The sequence below is a fragment of the Tursiops truncatus genome, chromosome 13 (assembly GCF_011762595.2).
Source record: "Tursiops truncatus isolate mTurTru1 chromosome 13, mTurTru1.mat.Y, whole genome shotgun sequence".
Classification (NCBI taxonomy): domain Eukaryota; kingdom Metazoa; phylum Chordata; class Mammalia; order Artiodactyla; family Delphinidae; genus Tursiops; species Tursiops truncatus.
Genome location: NC_047046.1, coordinates 77,093,305 through 77,114,636, shown reverse-complemented (window position 1 = coordinate 77,114,636; position 21,332 = coordinate 77,093,305). Strand labels below are relative to the sequence as shown.

The window sequence follows — 21,332 nt, the reverse complement described above, 5'->3', positions numbered from 1 at the left end:
TAGAATTTATAGCTTCTGGAAACCGACTAGCGCATTTGTTCTCCACAAAGAACACTACTTTTTAATGGTAAACTATAGTCATTATACTTAGAGTAAGCATTTACACACACCATGCTAATGGTGTAGTTCAGGAAGAAATATGTAGAATTATCAATATCAAATTATGGATTCAACATTGTTAGCATATACTAATATCAGTTATCAACGCATAATCCTACCTCCTTAAATTTTCTTTCTCTCAAATGCAAAGAAATCATTTTATGAAACATTGTTTCACTCTCTAGTGACTAAAAAAGTGGAGTAATTTCACTTACATATATTTTAAACTATTGTTGATACTTTCACCTCAACACAGTTTCCAAAGCATGTTCCTCAATATCTAGAACCCAAATTACATCATAATATGGATGCAAATGAAAAACACAGAAAGCCATAGTAGACCAGAAAATTCATCTTGTTCCTCTAAAGTTTAAAATTTTAGGAAAAGATAAATCATTAATTCTTTTTTTTAAGTTTTTTTTTATGTAAACCATTAAAAAAAATCTTTATTGAATTTGTTACAACGTTGCTTCCACTTTATGTTTTGTTTTTTTGGCCATGAGGCATGTGGGATCTTATCTCTCCAACCAGGGATCGAACCCGCACTCCTGCACTGGAAGGCGAAGTCTCAACCACTGGACTGCCAGGGAAGTCCCTAAATCATTAAATTCTTGAATTAGTTGCTTAGTGATTCTCAGTGCTCTGGCATGAATTATACTTGTAACAACTGAATTATGGTTTTCTCTAAATTAGTGAAGGAGATTATAGAGCTTTTCGTGTCTAGGTCATGCAATGGGGCAGGGGAGAGTATCAAAAAATTGAGAAAAATGTATTCCTAGTTTGAACATAATTACATGAAAAAAGAAACTACAAACATAATGTCTACTTTTTCCTTAATTCTTTAAAATGTAAATATAGCTCGGGCTAATAGTGGGCAAGTCAGCACAAAATGTACAGGAATGATTAGCAAGTTCTGTTTTATAGGCAATGCCTGATAATTCTTTTGAAATCTAATTATGTAAAATTTTAATTTGAAAATGATTATAAAGATTGGGGATCCCTTTTGCTTTGAGATGTTATTAATCTTGAAGACATACTTATCAGGTGGAGTTAAATTTTGCCTGGCCCTCAGTGGTTCCATCTTAGTAACTTTTATTAAACACCGGCTGTGGGTGGCAATTACTTAGAACTTGGCTAAAATAAAAAATAAGATATGCATGATCCTATTATGTAGTTTGTGACTTATGCAGATCATTTACCTCCCATTCAGCTGCTACCAAAATGAACAGAAGCACAGAGGAAAAGAGGTATTCAAGTCATATATTTGGCAAAGAGGATGTTTGAAAAAGTGTTTTTAGCTAACAATTAAAATTGGCGTCTACACTTTCTGCCCCCTGACACTTTTTAAATAGAGGGATATAGACCCAATAAACAGATTATATAATACACAGATAGGTAACTCAGGTTAGGGTAAATGGTATCAGAGAAAATTTTTTCATAATAAAACAAAAATCTTCCAATTGTAAAATTCAAAACTTTACAATCTAAGAAAACTGACACAGTAATAAGAAGATATAGAACAGTTACAGAGACAACACAGTCACAGGGGTAGATCTACATTCTCAAATACTACATGATTGTCTTCATCATATAAGTGAAGAAAAGTGAAGCAAAAAAGAACACTGTGCTCAAGGCCACAGCAAAGAGCAAAAATAGGAAGCTGAACATGGAACGTGATGAAAAGAGGTTGTGGCTATTCAAAATGGTGTTTTGTGTTTCAAAACAATTCAGACAAACTAGGGTGAATTTAGCTAATCCTATTTACAGAATTTAACACATATTGCTAAATTTGATTCTACTTTTAAAGAAGAACTCAAAGAGAATGAGAAATAATTTAGGAGATAGTTTCGAAATGTGCATTTGAATGTGAGCGTGCAAATTTTTGCTTGTGAAAGGAACCTGTTTTGAAATCTAAGATTTCACTCAGTGTTCTTAAACTATTCAGATGGTTATTCTATTTAAATCATTGTTAATGTTACTGATATTTTTTCATCAGTGTGGTAAAACAGAAGTATTATTACAAGTTTGTCATTTGGAAACCTTTGCCCCAATATATCAATGAAACAGGAATTAGAGGATTTGTTTGTAGTATATCTTATTCCAGATACTTATTTTTACCCTTCAGAACCAGAAAAACTCTTTTTTTTCTTTCAGTAACCATGAAATACTTAAAGAACCAGCATTATCTTTTCTCATATCTGACTTCGACTGCTCACTGCTCAATCATTTTTTAAAACAACTGAAATAGACATTGCATATTACTTTAAATAAATCAATGTGTGTGTGTATTTGTATTTATTGGGCATTCAACAGAAATTTATGGAATCAATGAGGCTAATCTACAATCATTTTAGAAATAATAAACTGGATATTTCTTTTCTGGTCTTAGTTTTCTCTCCACGTTTGAAAAATTAAACTTACTTTCCTCAGTGGAATTAGTTTTCTGAGAATTATATTCTTTTGAGAATTAATATGACTCAGACAAATCTAGCTAACATTCATATTGGCAAACTAGGAACTATATTATTAAGGTAAAGCTTTTTTACATAATGTCCTATTTGTGTTAAAGAGGTGGAATATCTAAGATGTTGAAAACAAACTTCCAAGTATTGATTGCTCTCCTTTATACATTTTTTATTAAGATATAATTGAATATAAATTATATTAATTTCAGTTGTTCAACATAATATTTGTATACATTGTGAAATGATCACAATAAGTGTAGGTAACATCTGTCACTATACATACAGATGTTTTTTCTTATGATGAGAACTTTTAAACAACTTTCAAATATACAGAAGAGTATTATTAACTATAGTCACATGCTGCACATTACACCTTTTAATAATTAGCCTTGAGTAGTTTAAGTAGTTTAGAGTTGTTTCTGTTAAAGTTTTACTGACAGTTCAAATCCTAGGAGGAAACTTAAAACCAGTATCTACACCACAGAAGCTTATTAGCATGATATTAGGTAAGAACGAACTAGAAATGGAGTCACAATTCCAAATATAATGTAATTTATATTAAGAGTAGTGCTTTTCACCTGTCTTTACTTGGGATACATATGTTTACTATACTTACAAATTACTAAGCTTATTACAAATTGGTTGAATATTGCTAAATATTGATTTGATCTAATTTTCATCATCCAGATTTGAATTTTTAAGATTCCCAGAAGTTCACTGTAAGATACACACACAGAAACATCTAAGATTTTTGTGAATTATAAATACAATATATATATATTTGAAATTAACATATAATTGTATACTTTTAAGATTATTCATTTTAAATGGAAAATTTCCCTATTATTTGTTTCTCTTCAAATTTGCATTAAGTGGTTTATAATGGCCTCTTCAAATCAGTTGTTTGACTATCTTTCATTCAATTACCCACCCGCTTTTGAATTAACCCCATGAACTGTATTACTTTCTCCAATATTTTTACTTAATGGAGACTTGGGGGAAATTTCATGTGCAAATGTATAATACATTTTGGAGTAAATTGCCATTTGTTTATTCAAGCTATTTTTGTTTCCTTTTGGCTTTGATTGAATCTTCATGGGGTATATGAAGCAACAGGCTTCATATCCCCCACTATTGTCAGTAAGTATGCAGTATCTGTCCAGAATGTAATTTCACTAGGCTAAGTCCAAGAGCAAGAGGAAACACTGCAATATCCTTTATGAGTATAGGATGGTGGCACAAATACACTCGATGTAAGATATAATTCATTATTTCACATACTTCTTAGTGTTTATATACCCCAAGCCCTGGTGGAAAAACCTAAAAACCTGAAGCATGTATTGTAACAATTCTTGCTTATGGCACTAAAGAGTTGCAGCTTTTAGGCTGCAGTAAGTAAAATTTAAAATATAATAGATTCTTCTAAATGTGAAAATTTTAAAATAGGTAAGGAAAATTTTAGTACTATCTTCATTTTTAATAAAACTTAAAAGTTACGCTTGGAGTACTTTTAAGTTATAGCATCAAAAATGCAGGCACTTTTTCTACTTATGATTCTGGACAATAGGATAAAAATAGCTGACAATATTATATAAAAGTATATTGATGATACAGCAATATCAGTCAATTTCCCAGAAAAACATGTACTCTATGCATTGCTTATGCACTGGATGAATCTGCTTCATTGCATGTATTTCCTGCTCCTGAGAAAAAAATGAACAGATTTTGCCAAGCCACATCCTAAGAATTGTGCAGAGCTCTCTGCTTCAGTCCATATCATATTTGCTTGAAAGCTATTGGCCTTTTTTTATAAACACACTAAAAAAGGGACAGATTAAGGATAGCTTTTATGGGATTTATAGGTTTGGTTCATTCATTTTTGTATGTATAGAATGGTAAGAGAGAGAATGGGAATGAAAGAAGGATAAGAATGCTAAGAATATCTACCAGCCCCTATACTATCTTAATTCTCCAAATCTCAACTTCAATAGCTCTGGGTCCACTACTTATTGAAAACAAACAAACAAACTAAAAACCTTGTGTAGTTTAGACAATGTGGTTCCAAAAATATCTTTCCCAAATAGCCTGCGGCAGCCATCTTCATAAACAGCCATTTGGGTTTTATCTCATTTGCCTGTGTGGTGATTAGAAGTCTGGCCTTTTAATTCTGAGACTGGGCTCCAAAGTTCTGTCATGTAAACTCTGTGGCAGAAGGCCAGTTTAGCCTCCTTTTATTAATTTCGATAGTAATACAGAAATGATAATAATAGTGCCTATTCCATAGGTTTGCTGTGAAGAGTTCAAATAGTCCATGTAAAATCTACAGCACAATTTATGACTCATAATAGACTCTCCATACATTTAGATACCATTTTATTCTGAAAAAGCATAATTAGCTTCTAGTTTTCAATATTCATGTTCAATCTCTCATCTTTGCTGTGAATTGCCACTAAGTCCTAATTGAAGCACAAGTGCTTCAGCTCCATTGCCACAGGGACACTGGGTGAGAGGTAATCAATGAGAGTGTATTTACTTTTGAAAGTCCAGGAACTTTACTTTATACTACTTGATTCTTAGCTCAATTACGTGGTATTGCATATGTGGGTGTCTTCAATAGAGCTACTACACACCTTTGAGGGCAACTTTCATCAAACCACAGTCAAAATGAGATTCTAGCATGCTGACAACTGTCTTATTATGATAGTGCAACTGCTAAGCTCCACTTTCCATCAGTTCAATAGATCCTGGGACACTGAGTTTAGCTACTAGGCATTGTCAAACTACAAAATGATTTTTAAAACAGATAAAACGTCTCCTGTGGGCTTTCATTTCTTATACTTTCTCTAATTTATCAGTATGCATTGCACTGTCTAGCTAACAACACCTCTCAAAGTCATTTCTATGAGACAAAAAATATTGTTCAAATATTACAATGTTGTGAATATTCTGGACAAGTTTAGCCTTATCAGTAAAGGCATCTATTACTGTAAACAGTAATAGAGAAGTATAACAATGTTATGCCTTCACAATGTTAGAGAAGCATAACTGTGAAAACAGTCATTTCTATTTATGAATCACCTTTTTAAAATTTAACTCCAGTGTAATCGAATTGGTTTATAGCTCACTTATATAAAATGGCATATGACCTAACTACACATAGACCCTTACGTTCACATACGTTCTTACGATATGGCACTCAGGCAACAAATAATCAGAAACATATTATCAAGAATTATGAAAGGTTCACTGTGCCAGGATGATGGTTTAAGCAATTAAGTGCTCTGTCAGTACTTACTGCTTCCATGTATCAGTTAACATACAGTGAGGCACATGCATATAATTCTTTAAAATGTGCAGAAAGTTATATGGTCTAATTTGCATAGCAACTCACATTAGCTACGGAATATGAAAAATCAAATGATAAGTTCTCCATGTATTCATGTATACAAATGCTGTAGGCAGGTATGGAAAATGTGTGAAATTCATGAAGACTTAAACATGATCATTAGAGTTCATCACTTTGGAAATACCTTTTTAAGCAATTGACCTAGAAATTACACCATTTAGCATTTTTACATACGGGAAATAAAAAGAAGAACACATGATTAAGGTAACTGCAGGAAAGCAGCATTTCTCTGTTAGGAAAGCATCTTGTCATTCAGTCAACAATTATTTAATTAGGATTTACTATGTACTAAAATTCTGTGAAGGATGCTGTGGGGTGTATGAATGTAACTACGCACTCAAGTGACGAGCTCCAAGATAGTAAATCAAAGCATGTATTCATTCAACAAATCTGTACTGCACATGTACTGAGTACCAAACTCCATCCTGGGTGCTACAAATAATACAATGAAAATTAACCATCATTTCCCTGCACTCTGAGCTTACACACACAAAAGATAAATATTAATAAAATTTTGACTCAAATTTATAATTATAAGCTGTGATAAACATCATGACATAAAAGTAGAGGGCAATTATGAACATATGAATAAGTAAAACCCAATATTGTCAGAACGGTCAGGAAAGACTTAACAAGAAAACAGTGTTTAAGCTGAGATGAGAAGTGAGATAGAAAGTAATTGGGGGAAAGGGCTGGTAGAAGCAGGTTGGGAAATTATGATGGGGACAGTTCCTTCCCCCCAAAAATATGCAAGACCTTGAGATGAGAGGGAGCAGAGTTTGCTAAAGGAATTGAAATGAAGTAATATATTCTCGAGCCACATGTCCAGGAAAAAAAGCAATGCAAACCTAGTCTAGAGATTTCAAAATTGACATACCCCTCAAGTATTATAGGTCACATTCCTTAGATCTGGTCTTCATTCAAGCGCCAAGGGAAACCCAAACTGTTATAAAACAGAGGAGCAGGGCATGATCCGATTTATATTTTAAGAGATTTCCAGCATCCTGCTCACATTGATAAACCTCTGGGACAACAGCTTTTTCAGATCTCCTGTGTCTTTAAGGGTCTGCTAAAATATTTAAGCAGATACCCAGGAACATGCACATTTGCACAGTCATTCAGAAATGCATGTAATTTTAGAGTTCACAGAGCCATGGAGTTTCATGCTAAAGCTTCTTACACTACAGGGAAGTGGTATTTGAAGTTTTAAAGCTATTGGTCAGACTCCTGGACATAGAAAATAGGCCTTTCAGAAACAATTTAATGAAGGGGGTTCTCAAAACCAAATAATTATATTGGAATAAGAATGAGTCTAAGGATATTAATTCAACTTTAGTATCTAAGGACAAAGTTTTCAAGACTGGATAGCTTAAACTGGGTTCACTAGTTCACTGATAATAACTCCAATTTAGGTCCCAGGAAACATAATATTAATCTAGTACATCAATTAAAAACACAAAGGGTAGAAAAACCCAGGGCCAACTTTTATCTTTCTTCCCCTGATCACCTCTCAGCCAACTTATCTCCTAGTCCCATATCTAGATGAGCATTTTTGCATTTTTGCTTCTCCTGACTCCTCAATATTTTCCATTTATGCAGACACCCACTTATTTTTCAAGCTCGTTCAAATCCCTTCAAGTTCTGACTTCTTCCAGTGTCTGTGGATTCGCACTTTCTCCTTGAATCTGAGACCCTAAACTGTTCTTCTGTCTCTGACTTTGGCCTCTCTCCACACAAGGCCATGTCCTCATCCCTCAGACCCTGTCTGTGCAAAGCTATTCCACACACAGCCTGGCCGGAGCCAACACAGTAACTTGGGGGTGTGGCTGGAGTCCATGTCAAGTTTTCTCTGGTTGCACTGACGCAGAATTGGTGGTAAATTAAGAAGCGTGTGTACAGGGCGCAAAGATGAGCACAGAGGCTGAAGCAAGTTAGAGATAGGACTGAAGTCGAACAACATGTTTAGAGTCATCACACTTAGACATTCTGTGCTTTTTGTATGTTTCTTTTATTTTCAACGAAAAGCAATAACATAAATTCCTATGCTGTGCATCTCAATAAAGACCTTGAAACTCTGATGGCAAATACCAGCCACCATCCGAATAAGGGCAGCAAGTGCTCTTAACTAGGGTTAGAGCTAAATTCTCCTAAGTTTACCACGTGCTTACAAACAGATGAACCTACCAATAATGGGTGACTACCAGAGTCTATAAGAGGTGAGTGTTGGAAAGGGTTAGTGGAAGTGGAAACATAAAGGGCATCAAAAAATGGGTAAAGTTGACAGATCTTAAATATAGAATTGTTTAAAGCAAGCTGAAGAGAAGGACTGAAACTATAAAAAGAAGTATGTTGGTATCACTGACACTGATAAATACATGGGAGAGGATCAGTTTGAGGAATGAAGAGAATGAGTTTAATTTTGGAAATGCGTTTGAAATATTTTTGGAAGATCCTGGTAAAACTATATGGCAGTAAGCTCAGTAAGGAAAGACTGCTGCTCAGGGGCAAAAGCAAGGAAGGAGGTAGATTTTAGAGTCATTACGTATGGGTGGTTAGTAAAGCCAAAGTGCATAGTTGTAAAGACATGGAAAAGAGTACAGGCAAGGAGTAATAAGAATGTCAAAGTCAGAACCCATTAAAAAGTTGGTTGAAAGGGTGGAACCAGAGGTGATAAACAGGGCAGTTGAGGAAGTCAGAATAGTCCCAGGTTAGAATGTTATGGAAGTAAGTGGAGAAGGGTTTCTAGGAAGCTGGGGTTCCACAGTGTCCAACTGTCCAGGGACATCAATGAACAGGAACACTAAGGAATTTGGTTGCTAATAAGTAAATGGAACTTTTTAAAGAGTAGCTTCAGTAGAATAATGGTGATATAAATGCTAGAGAATGAAAGACTCAGTAGTTGCTAAAGAGTACAAGAGAGTGCATATAAACTGCTGTAGAGATTTTTTTTTTTCCATTTGAGGCGGAAAACACAGATAGGACAATGTGTCTTTCTCACAATCTGTGAGATCTGAGCACTTTTAAATGGCTGAATGAGAAGACTGAAAAAAGAATTTTTTTTAAAAACATGAGACCAGAGAAAATAATTGAATGTTTAAGATAGCAAGGGAATCAGGAAAGTGAGTGAATGGTTCAAGAACACACAGAAACGCTTGGAGTTAGGAAGCAAAAGGACTGAAACTTCATTAATCTAAGGAGCACGTGTATGCAGATAAACGTGCACATCAAGCATGCAAAATAGCATTCACCTAGATGATAAAAAGTATTGAAAAACTCTGGGAAAATGCAGGGAGCACTTCAAAAGGACTTAAAGTCTTATTGCATCCAAGAGGCTCTTCTACTTTCTCTAGTCAATGACCTAATTTATCCTATTTTGATCTGTACTGATAAGTACTAACTTAAGAGAATGATTCCTTTTTTGTATCATTTCTCGTCAAAGATGAGATAGTAAAATGGAATCCATGTAGGGGCAGATAACTAGTAAAGTTCAAAGAATCCATTATGACAGCTGAAGGCGGAGACGGGTGAGTGCAGTATGTATTTTTTTTTTAACATCTTTATTGGGGTATAATTGCTTTACAATGGCGTGTTAGTTTCTGCTTTATAACAAAGTGAATCAGTTATACATATACATATGTTCCCATACGTCTTCTCTCTTGCATCTCCCTCCCTCACACCCTCCCTATCCCACCCCAGTACGTATTTTTTTTAAACCATCATGGGTATCTTTCCTGAAGAGAACCTAAAAGCACACAATGTGGCAGGTCAGGGGCAATTCAAACTTAAGTGAGTCAAAAGAAAATTTTAGGAGCACCTTTCAAGGCAATACAAATCCCAATAATAAAAGGTTCTTTAAATACATCAAAAGGACTGATTCATTCAGAAATCATTTATCCGGTGCCTATTCCGTGAGCATCCAGAGGACCAGGGGGCAATCATTGATTTAAAGGGTCCTCAAGGAAAAAAAAAAAAAAAAAAACGAAGTGAAGGACAGCTGTGAAAATTTGCTCCTATTCTTTTTTTTTTTTTTTTTTTTTTGCGGTACACGGGCCTCCCACTGCTGTGGCCTCTCCCGTTGCGGAGCACAGGCTCCGGACGCGCAGGCTCAGCGGCCATGGCTCACGGGTCCAGCCGCTCCGCGGCATGGGGGATCTTCCCGGACCGGGGCACGAACCCGCGTCCCCTGCATCGGCAGGCGGACTCTCAACCACTGCGCCACCAGGGAAGCCCCCTAGCTTTCTTTTAATCTGTGCCACATGCCAGGTTCTCCTTGCTGAACTAAGTTTATTTTGAATACTTTTATTATATTGTTTATACTATATTATATGGTTTTCATTGTGCTGTATTCATGAAGAACAACATTTAACGTAAAGCAAGACACTCTTATTTTTGCCCTGCTTTTTAAGCCATTTTTATTAGCTCCACAGGAGCCCACTGTTTTTAATTCCTATTTATAAGGTTGGCTCATGTGCTATTATTTCCATATTTTATAAATAAGATATGAGAAATTTTGGAAGCTCCTTGAGAAAGGAAGTAATTTGAAAATTCATCAGAATTTTGTCACTAATCTGGATAATCATCTATTATTAAACCAGGTGCTTTCAAATTCTGTAGGAGGATCACCTGAGGAACTTATAAATGCAAAATCCTAGACTCTACACACTTGCATTCTTAACCAGCTCTCACAATTAGACTATATTTGGAGAACTACCAAACTACTTGCTGTTGCTGTTAGACTGTGAAAGGGTAGTTGTAAAAGATAAAATGCCATTTTTTCCAATTTCTGCTAACAAAAACTTAAAATGAACTTGATTTTTAAAATGTAGATAAGTATCTATTTTTAATAAAATTCTCTCTTTTCAAGGATGTGACTAAAATCTTCAATTATATTTTTTCATCATAATAATTACACTTGCAAAATGAATTCACCCAACAGTTTATGTGCAATAGCCCTAAATGTTTGTATAAATCCCTTGTGACTTTTTATAAGACTTGCATAAGCCATTATGTGAAAATGATATTGTGATTGGATGAGGAGAAAATCATTATCTTGTATTTTCTATACACAGCATTCCAAAATTTAGAAAAGACATGATTAAAATAAAATTCCTTGCCCAGTTCTCACACTTCTAAAACAATTCATCGATCGATCAAATGTGAAAACTTTACCCAACAGGATAACAAACTGCTAGTAATTCAATGAGAACGATACAAGCTTAAACACATATAATGTACCACATATAATGTATAATGTATTTCAAATATGTACATTATATTCTTGCTTCTGGTAATGACTGAGTAGTTTGTAGCAGACTATTATTCTAACAAATACAATTAAAAAGTCTAAAAAAAAATCAACTGCCTGAAAGTACTAGAGAGCATACAGGTAGAAACTGAAGGCCCTTGAAGGACAGAATTCGCAGTGTTTAAATAGTCAATTTTAATCTAATTTCCCCCTGGAAATACTCACTGGTCAGCATGGTTCTCAAGTAATATAGTTTATGCAGAAAGTGAGAATATTATTAGCTTGAAAAATAGAAATAAAGATTTAGGTGAAGCGGAGTGGCTACAAATTTAGGAAAGAAATCCCAAAATAGAAGATGCCACAGTGGGAAGGCCCAAAGATCCCATGTACAAGATTGACTCAAAGTCTTGACTGACACCTAAATTGCACACATGAAGGACCTGAATCCAAGAAGTTCTGAGAAAAGTAATAGGCTAAAAGGACTGAGCAGAGATTTCAACAGCTTCTCCATTCTATAAAAGTTACAATTTGAAGTTCAAGTCTAAATAATTGAGGGGCTAGATAAATACCTTGGGATCCCTATCAAAATCATCAAAGAGCCATGCCTTAGGATTAACGATCACTTCACAGCACTGATAATTTGAAAAAAAAAAATGAAATATGCCAGCTGAACCAAGCATAAAACTAAGCTTCTACATTATCAAGGTTATCTGTCAGTAAGGGAATTCCTGCTAGAAGAGAAATCAACGCTCTTCAGAGGAAGACAAAAATATCCAGGTTCTTTGCCAGGTAACATCTACAATCTCCATTATGTGATAAAAAGATAATCAGATGTGAAACAAACAATGCAGATAGAGAACCAGAGATGATTCTTATATCAGAAGACAAAGATTTTAAATAACCATCAAAAATATATCCTTAAAACTATAGAAAATGATGGACATAATAAAAGAAGAAATGGGGATATCAAGAGAACTATGAAAAATAGAAGTAGTTGCAAATATTAGACATAAAAATAAAATATCTGTAATCAAAAATAACATTGCATGGAACAGTCAACTGATTAGTCAATGCAGAATAAAAGTTCAGAAAACTAGAGAGCAATTCTGCAAGCAAACAACCCTCCCCAAGGAAAAAAACAACTGAGAAAAAATAAAACTTCAATAATCTGTAAGCGTATAAGATAGTCTAACTTACATATGCATTAGAGAAAATGAGCTGAAAGTGGGGAAGGGACAGACAAATATTTGAAGAAATATTGGCTAAAATTATTTCAAAGTTGTTTAAAAGCAACATATAGTTCCAAGAGTTTAACAAAACCATATAAGATAAATAAATAGAAAAATAAGCTTAAGGACAGCACATTCTATAATTCTAATTAAAGTAAATATAAATATCTAGAAAGCATCTCAGCAGTGGGAGCTATTATATGAAAAGGACTAATAATAAAAGTGTCAGCTAACATGTTATCAGAAATAATGGAAACCAGAAAAAAAATGGAACAGCTTTAACGTACTGAAAATAAGATGAAATAAGCACACATTCAGAAGAGCAATAGCCAAACAGGTTCATTGCCAAGAGATCAAGAAATGTAGTTATTGGCCATTCAGGCTAAAGTAAAACTATATAAACTCAGCCATAAAAAGAAATGAAATTGAGTTATTTGTAGTAAGGTGGATGGACCTAGAGGCTGTCATACAGAGTGCAGTAAGTCAGAAAGAGAAAAACAAATACTGTATGCTAAGACATATATATGGAATCTAAAAAAAAAAAAAAAGGTTCTGAAAACCTAGGGGCAGGACAGAAATAAAGACGCAGACATAGAGAATGGACTTGAGGACACGGGGAGGGGGAAGGGTAGGGTGGGACGAAGTGACAGAGGGGCATGGACATAGATACACTACCAAATATAAAATAGATAGCTAGTGGGAAGTAGCCACATAGCACAGGGAGATCAGCTCGGTGCTTTGTGTCCACCTAGAGGGGTGGGATAGGGAGGGTGGGAGGGAGATGCAACAGGGAGGAGATATGGGGATATATGTTTATGTATAGCTGATTCACTTTGTTATACAGCAGAAACTAACACACTGTTGTAAAGCAATTATACTCCAATAAAGATGTTAAAAAAAAACTATATAAAAGGTCTCAGAAAGAAATGAAGATATTGTAAAGTTAAATATGTTGATAAATTTAGATTATTTTCAATTGGTTACTATATTTTCAAAAGACAATAGAAGCACAAAAATAAGTGGCTTGGGATTGCTATAAATGTAGAAGTAAAATATATGAAAATAACACAAAAGACAGGAGGGAGATAAAAAATATTATGACTCTCAGCCCTCAGGAAATGCTAAGTATTTTAGGATCTCTGTGTCAGAAATGGGGAGGAAGACCAACTACATACTTATTATAAATCACAATATCATACTTCCTCAGTGATACCTACCTTGACAACCTAAAAATAGAGCTACCATATGATCCAGCAATTCCACTCCTGAGTGTACAGCTGAAGAAAATGAAAACACTACTTTGAAAGATTCATGGACCCAATGTTCCAATATTCACAGCAGCATTATTTACAACAGCCAAGATACGGAAGCAACCCAAGTGTTAATCAACAGATAAATGAATAAAGAATATTACTCAGCCATAAAAGAAAGAAATTCTGCAATTTGCAACAACATGGATGGATCTAGAGGGGATTATGCTTAGTGAAATAAGTCAGACAGAGAAGGACAAATACTGTATGTTATCACTTATATGTACAATTTTTAAAGACATAAATGAATATAACAAAACAGAAAGAGACTCACAGATGTAGAGAACAAACTAGTGGTCATCAGTGGGGAGGTGGAAAGGTGGAAGGGGTAATAGCAAAGTAGGGGATTAATAGGTACAAACGACTATGCATAAAATAAATAAGCTACTAGGATATATTGTACAGGACAGGGAAATATAGCCATTAGTTTATAATAAATTTAAATGGGGTATAATCTATAAAAACATTAATCATTATGTTGTAAACCTGAAACTAAAATAGTATTGTAAATCAACTCTACTTCAATTAAAAGACAAATTTAAAAATTAATAAAACATTTCAGATTAAAATGAATAAATAAATATATAAATAAAATTACAACTATCTAATCTGCATCCCTAATATTTCCCCACTTTTGTTTCCTCTTCTTATACTTAGGACCATCTGATATACTGTTTACTTACTAGTTTATTGGTATATATGTCTCCATGCACTGGAATGTAGTTTCTAAGGAGCTTTGGTCTTTTATGTTCTTAGCCTAGAACAATGCCTGGCACATAGCTCACATTACATAAGTAAATATTTGTTAAGTGAATTAACATATTGTGGAACTTCAGGAAGTATTCAAAGATAGTGTGAGGTCAGGACTTTGACTTAACTTTAATACACAAATTAATTTAAATTCCCTCTTCATTCATGCATAATTGTATTTTTTGAAGTAATAAAGCATATGACAATTGGAAGAAATGAAATTTTCACTTATTATAAAAACTGATCTCATCTGAGGATAAAAAGTAATTTACCACATAACTATTTTCTTTGAAATGCTATACACAGATGAATTCTAGACAAGTGAAGCATACACAATTATACTAAATGAGTTTCAGCAGGATATAGACTGTATTACATTGATACGGAAAAATGTAACTGACATATATATCGGATGGGAAATGAGCTAATTTTTAAACTTTAGGTGATTAGCAGAAAGCAAATGAACATAAAGATTTATAATATAAGAAAATAAAAGCAAAGAATTTTCTCATCTAAATATAAATAAACAAGGTATTATTTAATAGGTCCTATCAATGTATTTACATTATATCTTAGGGTTTTTATGGGTTTGTTTTTTTTTTTTTTGCAGTACGCGGGCCTCTCACTGTTGTGGTCTCTCCCGTTGCGGAGCACAGGCTCCGGACGCGCAGGCTCAGTGGCCATGGCTCACGGGCCCAGCCGCTCCGCGGCATGCGGGATCTTCCCGGACCGGGGCACGAACCCGTGTCCCCTGCATTGGCAGGCGGACTCTCAACCACTGCGCCACCAGGGAAGCCCCTACCTTAGGGTTTTTGATCAAGACTATTAACATATTTTTCTTGTTTTATGCCTTAGGGCAAATGTATTATTCCCTGAGATATGAACTAGACAACATTTTAGAAAAACACAATAACAACTGTTGAGAATTCTGTTGAACTTATTCAAAATTCTATTTTTTGTTTATAGCAAATACTTCGAATTATGAATTGAAGCATTTTACAATATAAACATTAGACAGAGAGAAATCTATTTGTAGAAAAATTACGAGAAACTTGGAAATAGACAAAAGATTACTGGAGGTTCTTTAGGTGCTGTTCTGGGCTGTGCCTCTGATTCACTTACTGTTGACTAGGCTACTTCATAGCTCTGTAAAGGCTAATGTGAAGTTACAGATTTTTGTCTAGTGGAAATGCAAATATTTTTGTCTCTAAATATCCACATTTTACTGTTATGACTGTGCAGAACATTAACCAGTTTGGAATCTGACTCAGCAAACAACATTTATTGTTTATAAATATTCAGCTCCTCAAATGCATTTTGAAGCCACTTTAACATTTTAAGAATTTCCTCATTAATTAATGAGTTGAATAAAATCTTTGACACATATTCAGTTTATATTTTCATGAGAATCTTTTTATTTTTCCCCTTGTGTAATACATATTTGTTGATTATTATATGCCAATAATGACATACAAATATATATATGCTTACACACATATTTGTATAATTGACATACAATAAATAACACTTATTTACCATGTACAGTTTGACATATTTTGACACCTTCAGTTACACAATATGATTAAGTTCTAGAAATGTGCTGTACAACACTATGCCTATAATTAATAATACTGTATTGTACACTTAAAAATGTATTGTTGGATCTCATGTTAACTGTTCTTACCATAGTTTTTTTTTAAAAGCTATGTGATATGTGAGCTTTTATAGCAGATTCTTTCAAGTGGCATGGTGTTTTCATAATATTTTCAGTGTTTCATCTATGTTGTGGCATATATCAATATGTCATTCATCTTTAAGGCAGAATAATATTCCATTGTATGTACATCCCACAATTGGTTTATACATTCAATCACTGATGAACATTTAGGTTGTTTCCACCTTTTAGTTGCTGTAAAAAGTGCTGCTATGAACCATGTCTATGCAAGTATTTGCTTGACTATCTGTTTTCAATATATACTAGGAGTGGAATTACTGAGTCATATGGTGATTCTATATTTAACTTTTTGAGGAACCACCAAAGTGCTATATGAAATATTCATAATTGGTAAATCCACAGAGACAGAAGACAGATTGGTAGTTGTCAGTCTGCTATGGGGAGGGAGGAATGGGGTAAAACTTCTTAATGGCTGTAGGATTTTCTCTGGGGATGATAAAATGTTTTGAAATCAGATAGAGGAGGTAGTTGCACAGTATTGTGAAAATAACAAATGCCATTGAATTGTACACATTAGAATGTTAAATTTTATGTTATATGTATTTTACTTCAATAAAAACATGTTAAAAACCTAGTAACTGCTGACAGCATTACAGAAATAAATTTAATCTCTCATTAATATGCTTGAATTAATGAAAACGTTTTTCCTTTTTCTTTAATAACAATGAAAACATTCTCTATCAATGTATATTACTGAAAATGTCAATTTTCTGATTTCTGTTTTGTATATTATCTAAATCCTAGCTATAATTTATTACATTAAAATATATATTATTGCTAATCAAGAAATATTAAAATGATCAGAAAGATTAATTTATTAATAAGTTAGAGTACCATACATTTAAGTTTCTAAATTGTAATAAACATACTGAAATATCTTTATTAAAGGTAATTAATTAATTTATTCATATATTTTTAGGGGGATATTCACATATTTAAAAGAGGTAATCCTGGTTTCTTAGTTAAAATCAATCAAAAGTTAAATAATTAGTTTTTAAAGATGTCTACATGTGTAAGTGAAACTGCTGTAAAATATTTTACATGTTATGCTAAGAGCCAATATTCCTTTATATATCTTAGATTCTGTATACCCAATCTGCACACATAAAACACATTAGAAATGAGAATATTATGATTTTTACCTTATTGGCTTTATGATCTTATTTTTTGTGTATACACCTTATAATATTTCTCCATTATAGTAATTATTTAAAGAAGACAAACTAAAGAGCAGTTAAAACTCTCTCTGTCAAATTATATCAAAATGATGACAATTTTTCAAATTTAAAAGGGAAACTAGGGGCTTCCCTGGTGGCGCAGTGGTTGGGAGTCCGCCTGCCAATGCAGGGGACATGGGTTCGAGCCCCGGTCCGGGGGGATCCCACACGCGGCGCAGCAACTAAGCCTGTGCTCACAACTACAGAGCCTGTGCTCTAGAGCCCACGAGCCACAATTACTGAGACCGCGCGCGCCTAGAGCCCGTGCATCGCAACAAGAGAAGCCACTGCAGTGAGAAGCCAGCACACCGCAACGAAGAGTAGCCCCACCTCGATTCAATGAAAGAAAGCCCGCGTGCAGCAACGAAGACCCAACACAACAAAAATAAAGTAATTAATTAATAAATTAATTAATTTAAAAAGTGAAACTAAATGCACTATTTCTAAGTATTATGTTTTTATCTTATTTTTTCTAGCACTCTATATGCAAACATGTACATTATTACCTTTTAAATCAACATGCTAACACAGAGTGGTTTTCTTAGTATGTATTTAGTTTCCAGACTGTTATTTTTTTTACTCTTATATTCACATCACAGTAACATTACCTGGTCATAATTACATACCCCATTTCAGTATCTTCTTAATAATACCTTGTCTCTTTCCAATCACGAGTTTCATTACTACTTATTTTTCAAGGCTAAATTGCAACAACATGCTGATAAGGTATCATGAAGAAGACACATCAGAGCTATTAAAATATTGCATTTGCTGCTAATGTAAGTAATTACCTGTTATGTCCTCCAAAGAAGGAAAAACTATTTTATGCTTTTTTGTTTCCCTGGGAGGAATAGCTCAGTTCAAAGTCTGGTCTAATATAAAATGCCAACACATACCGTATTTACATATTGTGGTCACTGTATTGCTAGTTCTCATATGATTCTCCCTTTGATAAAGCTATAATTATCCTAACTTACACACGGCAGAAAAAATGAAAAACACAGAACCTCAGCATGCTTACAGGGATGACTGCAGAGTACGCATACATACACACATATCATAAACACACACAGTATATATATACATATATACGTATAATAAACACACAAGAGTAGATGATAATAGGTTAATTTATGGCCACTTGTCCGGAGTCAGAATTATTTTTGGAAAGAAATATGCAAGCATATTTAAGTCTGACTGCGTAGTATTAACAGAAACCAGAATATGTAAATTGGCTCCTTAAGGAAACCTATGGCACTAAATTTCATTCCACATAACATTAATAGTTTCCTTTAAATAGTGGTCTTTTTAATTTTGAATAAGAATTTGGTATTAAAATCAGAAACAAGTTACTTAAAATGGCACTGAATTCTGAAAAAGGCCAATCATGCAATTAATTCAATTTTTCAAAAACTAGGAAATAAGTTACTGCATATTAAGTCTAAATTAGTCAAAGGACTATGGGGACAATAGAAAATTTATCATCTGTGCTTCACTACCAACAAGGACACTAATTTCATATATGAAGTCAAACACAAGAATTATGACAAAGTTATATGATGCTGAGAGATTACATGAATAATGGAACTCTAAAATTAACCTCAGTCACCAGCAAGCAGATGCTCCTCCATCCTGTCAGTCAATCTTAAGTCAATTAAGATATTTTGAATAAACTACCACCTTGGAGAGAATTCATTCATTTTAATATGTCAATCTCATTGGATGTTTTTCGCTGTGCCCTAAAAATGCATTTACATTGACACATGTTTTATTAGGGCCAAGTAAAGTTTTTTTCTCTTCCCTATACTTAAAACTCAAGACTACAGAAAAATTATAAAATAAATTTTATTCCTTAATTATGTGAAGTTTTGAGCAAAGCAGGAAGTGACAGGATTGAAAACAGAGAATTCATGATTAGAAATGGGGAAGGTTTGGATTTAATTGGTATCTAATTTTAATGTGAAAATTGCATATTTATTAACCTAAACCAGGTACCACCCAAGCCAGCTAAAAAGCAAGGCAGAGACAGTTGGGGTCGAAATTTTCAGAAACAGACAAAGAGTTATAATTTTAGATATTTTCAGTTATTGAAAAATACCCATCTTGTATTGCAAGTTATCAAAAGAAGTAATGAGAATTTTGGTCAGTTTATGTGATTGGCTTAATTGATCTCTACACGGATAATCTTCTGTCTAAGGTGATTGAGACAGACAAAGACAAATCGGTGGTACAGCTACGCCAGTTCAGCCTGATTTCTTGCCCCCGTCATGCAAATATAACCAAGATGTCTTTTGAGCTTTCTTTCTTTGCCTTTAACACTCAAGTAAGTTCAGTTCCAATCTATTAACCTCAACCATCATGAACCATTCGAATCCTACACCAAACAGAAGTTCAGTGCCTACCCTAAGATTTCTGCAGACAGGCTTACATTCTCATGATGAATTCTGGAACTTTTCTTCTACTGCTACGGAATCAGTTTAGCTTATGGATTGTCTGTTCTCTCGTATGTAAAGTTCTTCACCTTAGACCCAGATATGAATCCTAGCCACGTTCCTCCATTTCCAAACACACACAACCCTTCAGCTTTCTCTGTAGAAAATGGCATTTCCTGGGGATCACTGAGGTAGAGATGGAGAGTGGCTTAAGGTAGGGGAGGAAGCCTGGGGAAGGAAGAGTGAACACTGATGGGGAGAGGGATGTTCTGCAGAAGCATAACCAATTTTTTATTAGACACCTCTGTTGTTAAATGTCTTTAAGGCACAAACCAAGTGTCCTGTCAATCTCTCTTTTCTCTTTCCTCTCTCTGCCTGCTACCTGAAATTTCTCTTAAATTTCAAATGCAGAGAATTTAACTGTGTTTTTCTTTTTTGAAACTCTTCACATTTTAGCATTTTCTTTCTTACCTCAGTCACTAAAATAACTTTAATGAATTGTAAAGAGGTTATCTCAAGAGTGATTTTGGTTTTGGTTGTATGTATAAAGTGATACATGATTCGTCCCTCCCCACAAGTTTGGAGTTAATACTAAGTTCAGAGGGAAAACAGATAAATGTTAGCACTAAACAGGGGGAAAGGAGAATGTTACATCTCTAAAATTCAAGTGGGAGTGGAAAAACATTCAAGCAACTCTCAGTAGGGCTGCAGCTTTAGGGGAAAACTAAGTCTAGTTCAACTTTTTAAACAAAGATACCCCTCGACAAATATATTTTTATTATAAATATGTCAACTAGGCATGTACTTGTAAATTTCATTTTCTATCATTCATCTCTTCATGAAGAGTATTTTAGTTGTGATAGAGTTATCAGCATGTTTTGTGGTTATCAGGTAGAGTGCATTGAATTGGGGAGTTCGGGCAGTATGTTTTATATGTATTGGGCCACTATGAAATAGGTATATCATCTATAGAGGAACATCTCCTGATTTCTAAATGTTCACATTAAGGGAAAAAAATGGCTCATCTCTATTTCATGTTGTAAAGTAATAGCACAATCAATTATTGACAAAATATACCCACAATCATATTTCATGTATATGTACACACACAGCTGGTGTGTGTGTGTTACTGAACAAACTACATTTCAAAAAGAGTTATTTAGTCCGAATAAATGTTGATTTTCCTATATTTTTTCTAATCAGAGAAAGTATAGCCCAAATTATGTCCTGGGCTGAAGACTTGCAGTATTAGGAACATAATTTCAGAATTATAGTACCAAGATGAGATTTTACCATTTATCCTTGCATGTTTTCATTCAATCTTTTAGCATACATTCCTTCACCTTTGATTTTAATAAGCCATCAATTATAAGATATGCCATTACTTTATGAATCACTAATTAAGAAAAAAAACCTTGTGAATTCAAATCTGGCATACATTAAC

At 34.0% G+C, this 21,332-nt stretch overlaps 2 pseudogenes; one reads left to right on the top strand and one right to left on the bottom strand.

The window, feature by feature from the left end:
• LOC101334140 (tyrosine--tRNA ligase, mitochondrial pseudogene) overlaps positions 1-21,332 on the bottom strand; it is a 307,010-nt pseudogene that overhangs the window by 176,489 nt on the left and 109,189 nt on the right.
• Positions 1-21,332, top strand: part of LOC101333849 (serine/threonine-protein phosphatase 2A 56 kDa regulatory subunit gamma isoform-like) — a 146,636-nt pseudogene that overhangs the window by 102,279 nt on the left and 23,025 nt on the right.